Here is a 5,543-nt window from a genome sequence, read left to right as displayed (position 1 = left end):
TGCCAACAACTGTCTCCATGAAAAGCGGGACAAAATATGAGAAAGGAGAATAAGAAAATAGAATCAATGGAATTGCATATTTTTGAATGAAACATGCACATCAGTGACATTTTAAATTTCTTTTTGATTATTCGCTATTAAAAAAAGCAGCACATACGTCGTTATCGCTATATAAGTGTAATACATGTAGAGCAACGTAAAAACTGAAATTTTCTAAATATTTTGAATTTGCCATATTAATGGGGTCGATAAGGCAGAAAACTTAAACTGCGCAGCATTTTATTTAACTGCATAGTTTGTCTTAGGTGGGAAACAAAATGAGTTATATTAAGCATTTTTTTGTTTTTTATTTAATAATTGTATTAATAATTTATAAAATGTTTAGAGTCAATCGGGCGAACACTTAGAACTGTAAGTATTTTTTGTCATAATTTTTAATTGGAAGGACAAACCTGAAATTCATGTATTCAGTGATCCGAAAGACTTCGACGATGAAATAACGCCATCACCGCCTCCAGAGATTTCTCTACTTACAAAAGGGTTTTTAGAGTTTATGAGAGTTGAAGATTATGATGGTTACTCTGGCGGAGGTGGAGAACGTGATGATGAAGAACGTGATAATGGAAAAGATAATGATGGTGAAGACCGTGATAGTGGTGAAAGAGGTGATTTTGGTAGTAGACATGGAAGAAGAAGCGGGAGAGGAAACGACGATCGAAAAGGAACGGACGGTGGAAGCGGCCGGAGAGGAAGGAGAGGAGGAGATGATGGTGGTGGACGTGGTGGACGTGGAAGAAAAGGCTGGAAAGGAAAGAAAACCGGTGGAGAAGGTTCGGAATGTGGTGGGGAGGGATGTCGAGGAGTTTCCCGTAATGCACTAAAATGAGTGGACTGTCTAAAATTTAGCAATGAATTAATTGGTTTGAAAATTTTCAGAAAAAAATTACGGAGGCAGCAGAAAAAGAATGCCGCCGCTGCCGCTGCTACTGCTGCAGGAAACGCCAGAACCATAGTAATACAATTTTAGAAATATAAACTTTCACTAAACTTTTTTTGTTTTATTTATATACTGAAGATCACGAAATTTGAGCAATGTCAACTGTCACTGGATCAAATTTTTTTTTTAATGCGATCGGTTTTCGACCCACTGAACGTGGCGGAAGCTCATTGGCCGAAGCACGACACCAGCGCCACCAACGTCCATCCATTGTGACATTTCATTTCATGATTTTGCTTCACGTTAAAAATCGACGGGGTCGACGTAAAGTCGGATCGGAAAAAAATTAATAACGCAGCCCCAAAGACAATTTAAGAAATAAAAAAGTCAACTGGCACCGGAAAACGATTTCCCCTATCGATAAAAACAACCCACAATCATCATCCACGCGCTACGCAAGAGAAAGGTCTCAACTATCTAAGCGAGAGAGCCTGCACACGTATTAGTAAGTATTAAAAAATATTTTCTCATTTCTTACCGAAATGCTGGGTCTCGCACCACATTGACGGGCATCGATGGCTTGGTAATTTTTCTCTGCATTCTCCTGTTATTTTTGCTCTTTTACTTGAAATATTTAGTGTTTCGCGTGTAAAAGACAAAATCGAGTTTCTAGTGTGTCAATAATTGGTTGCTAAGCCAAAAATCGGTTTGTTAATCATTCCCATTTGATATCATCATCAAACATTAATAATACATTAATATATATAGGTACATTTCTTTCTATCTTATTTTAATTTGTTCTTCCAAACAAGTATAAGTATTTAAGATAGATTAAGAAATTCATCATTTCATTTTCTTTAAGTCAACACTGGTTATCTATTACAAACACTATTATAATTTTCTTATTCATTTTTCTTTGTTTCACAACCGTGTTTAGGCTCGTTCATCAACATACTGAGAACTGTTCGTATTTGTACTGTTTGTATTTTAAATTAATAATAAACGAAAAGTCAATTATCAAAGACTCAATTTCATAACAGTTGAATTTATTCTATTAATTGCATTTTTCTGTTGTTTATTTTTATGAATTTGAGGTAAGTAATAACATTAGATAAAATTTTATCCTAAATTAATTGAAATTATTATTTATTAGCCTTCTTTTAAATCACCTCTTTTCTGTATTTGCTTATCATTTACGATAGCACAATGGAGCAAAAACGTTTTGGGGTAAAAAATTCACGCATAGAAGAACTGAGATTATTTCAGTTGGGTCTTAAACACAGACACTTAACCATGCCATTTACCACAAGTGCCAAAGTTTTTGCGGGGGAGGACTTTGTGGAAAAAATAGTAACCGCAAATACAAGAAAAATCACGATACAACCAGGTGATCGCGTACTTAACATCCGGGATTTTGGGCTTCCAAGACAAGAGTTAGTGATAACAGAAAATAACAAAATTAAATTGAGGATGACCGATTATTTGAATATTACCATTCAATTTACAAGTATAGATGAAAGAACTAATTTTATTAGAGCGTTGGGAGATCTGGACCCTTTGTAAGAATGGTTTAACAGTACTTTTCATTTTATGTTGTTTTATTTTTGCAATTCTAGGGAAAGCTCAAGTGATTCAGACATCGACCAACCCAATAGACCATCAAATGGATTGAATGGATAAATTAGTCATTCATTATTATAATTATTATATGTAATATAAATTAATAAAATAATGTAGGTACCTACTTATAATTTATTCATTAAATTTAATAAATCCTTGAAAAATTTGCTTTTCTAAAATGTGTTCTGGAGGTGCCTACTACCTAGTTTTCTTAGTTAGTCATTTTCGTATGTTCTATGCATTTTTTGTCAACAAAAACCACAGATTCAGTTGTTACGTCTGGCTCACATTTTTAAGAAATCGTAGAAATCAGAGTAGTTTTCCTTATTTTTAGCATAAAAATCTGGCTCACATTTTTAAAAAGACTATAAAAAAGGAGGTAGTTTCCATAAAAAATTGATGTTTCAGTAGATAAAATGAGCCTAAAATAAGTCATTTTCTCAATTTTTTGTGTTTTTGAACCGACTTCAATGAGCTGTTTTTCCAGACTCAACAAACTTCAACGACAAAACTTGAAAATCGACTCATTTTCCTAAAAAAATTGATGATTTGGGAAAATCTGAGTTAGAACTTAGGATTAAAAATCAGGGTAAAAAGTCAAATTCAATGTTGTTTTTTGATGTTTTGCTAGAAATACGGGTTTTTGTTGAAAAAAATGCATTAATTTTGGACTTTTCATGTTGACCCAACTTTCCATACCTAATTTTTAAATTTGTCGTGAATGCTCTACTCTTCCCTATTATTTATAAAATTAATCTCATATTCAAAATTTCTTGATTTATAATTCATAAGAAAAACAATTTATTTGGTCCCGTTTTTAATCCTATTGGAATTTCTAATTTCTCCCACTTTCCCCTAGCAAAATTCAAATTGAACTTTTAATCAATCAGTTCATAACAGTAATGAATAGAAAAAAATGAAAAGCAGAAAGTCTAATCTATGTTTTTTATCTGTAAATTCAATTTGTCCTACCTTCCCCTATGTCCGAGTTTACCTAATCTCGTTTTTCGACGAAATAATGACAGTTGAAAGTTGACATGGAGAGATGGAGAAATTCGAATTATAAAGAAACGACTTTCCTATTATCTAAAATATATTTAATCCCAGTAAGCAGAGATGGGGGCTGCCTGAAGTCATTAATTAAACAGAAAAGTGAGTTTGTAAGGCAACCCCCATCTTTCCAACAATGAAACAATTTGAATGGTACCTTAAGACAGCTTGAAACATTGAAGAACTTAAAAACCTGCCACTTCCATAGCTTCAATTCCTCGTTTTGTCATTCCAGTTTTTATAGGGGCTCCTCAATGGGGCCTTCGGCCTTAATTTTCTTTTACTGCATAAGAAAGTCCTTGACGCTCCTCTAAGAAACTGTCCGATGGTTGCACCGTACACTTGTATCACCTCCAATGTTGATTTCTTTATAGAAGCTCGTGTCGTTTTTTCAATTTTCTACAAAATGGCGTCGTTACTATTTGCATGGAACTTGAGTGCTAATAAATACCTTGGATATAAGACAGTCTCATGCAAAAGGGCCCCCTTGTTTACTCTGTAGTTAACTCTGCATTCTTGTAGCTATCATGACATAACCTCACTTTTTGGACTTTCCATGACTGCCAGTAAAAGAATTTAATAGGGGACTCACCGGTTGTCTTCTTGAAATGCTTAAAAAGCAGTCGGCACACAAATCCAACGAAACTTCGATCGATATCGATTTATTTAACAGAGTTACCAACTTACTCAAGCTAACTTCAGAGGGGATTTTGTAGTTTTTTAATAATCTTTCTCCATGAATCAAACATTCACAATTGAAGGGGGGCTTTCTGCCGTCGGCGTAAACAGCAATGGTGGTCTTCCAAAGCCCCATTTTCCTCCAAATAAATCCAATTTTCTCGAGCAAACGTCACTGGCGCGTCGACGATGGGAACTGTCAAATTTAGAACCTCCTTGATTTTGATGAAATTTTTCAAAATATTTTCTCATTTCTTACCGAAATGCTGGGTCTCGCACCACATTGACGGGCATCGATGGCTTGGTAATTTTTCTCTGCATTCTCCTATACCATTCTTGTATCTTGAAAAACTCCAGAAGTCCCAAAACAAATAATGCACAAAAGTCCGAGCGCAGATTGAATTAATTCAGGGCGACCTCTCGCTTCATCATGACCATGAAAAAAATTATTTCTTTTTCACGCACTGCATCTGTTCTAAACCATCTAAAAATGGGCCTTGATGATGTTGTTCATTAGAAATAACTCGAATTTACCTCTAATCCATAGACTTGAACGCATTTTTTGCTCAGTTACGGTAGGATCATCGTTGTCTCAAAATTCACTTGTCTCGATGAATCAAACACTCCCAGACGAAGGGGGCTTTCTCTCGTAGACGCACGCAGCCACAGTGAGCCCTCAGAGCCCCATTTTCTTGGAAATAAATCAAATTTTCTGAAAGAAACGTCACTCTCGCGTCGACGATGAGAACTGTCAAATTTAGAACCTCCTTGATTTTGATGAAACTTTTCAAAACATTTTCGCATTTTTTACCAAAATGCTGGGTCTCGTACCCGATTGATGGGCATCGATCGTTTTGTAATTTTTTCCTCTTTCCACCAATACCACTTGTGTACTTTGAAAAGCTCCAGAAGTCCCAAAACAAATAATGCACAAAAGTCCGAGCGCAGATTGAATTAATTCAGCGCGACCTCTTGCTTCATCATGACCATGAAAAAAATTATTTATTTTTCACGCACTAGATCTGCTCTAAACCATCTAAAAAGGGGCCTTGATGATGTTTTTCATTAGAAAGAACTCGAATTTACCTTTAATCCACAGATTTGAACGCATTTTTTGCTCGAGCACGGTGGGATCGTCATTCGCTCAAAATTCACTTGTCTCGATGATTTCGATGAATCAAACACTCACAACTGATGAGGGGCTTTCTGGCGTCAACGTAGACAGCGATAGTGGGCCCCCAGAGCCCCAATTTCTTCA

General features: G+C 35.5%; 1 long non-coding RNA gene across 1 annotated transcript; it reads right to left on the bottom strand.

Annotated features, from left to right (window-relative positions):
• Window positions 1-3,632: 3,632 nt before the first annotated feature.
• Window positions 3,633-4,322, bottom strand: LOC148170729 (uncharacterized). The gene is made up of 2 exons (XR_015770463.1): window positions 4,059-4,322; window positions 3,633-4,006 (listed from the first exon to the last, which is right to left on the bottom strand). It is a non-coding gene; the product is annotated as an uncharacterized LOC148170729 (long non-coding RNA).
• Between the last annotated feature and the right edge of the window lie 1,221 nt (window positions 4,323-5,543).

The sequence above is a fragment of the Gnatocerus cornutus genome, chromosome 7 (genome assembly GCF_029298725.1).
Source record: "Gnatocerus cornutus isolate USDA-ARS CGAHR chromosome 7, icGnaCorn1.1, whole genome shotgun sequence".
Taxonomy (NCBI): domain Eukaryota; kingdom Metazoa; phylum Arthropoda; class Insecta; order Coleoptera; family Tenebrionidae; genus Gnatocerus; species Gnatocerus cornutus.
This window is presented reverse-complemented; position numbering and strand designations above follow the sequence as displayed.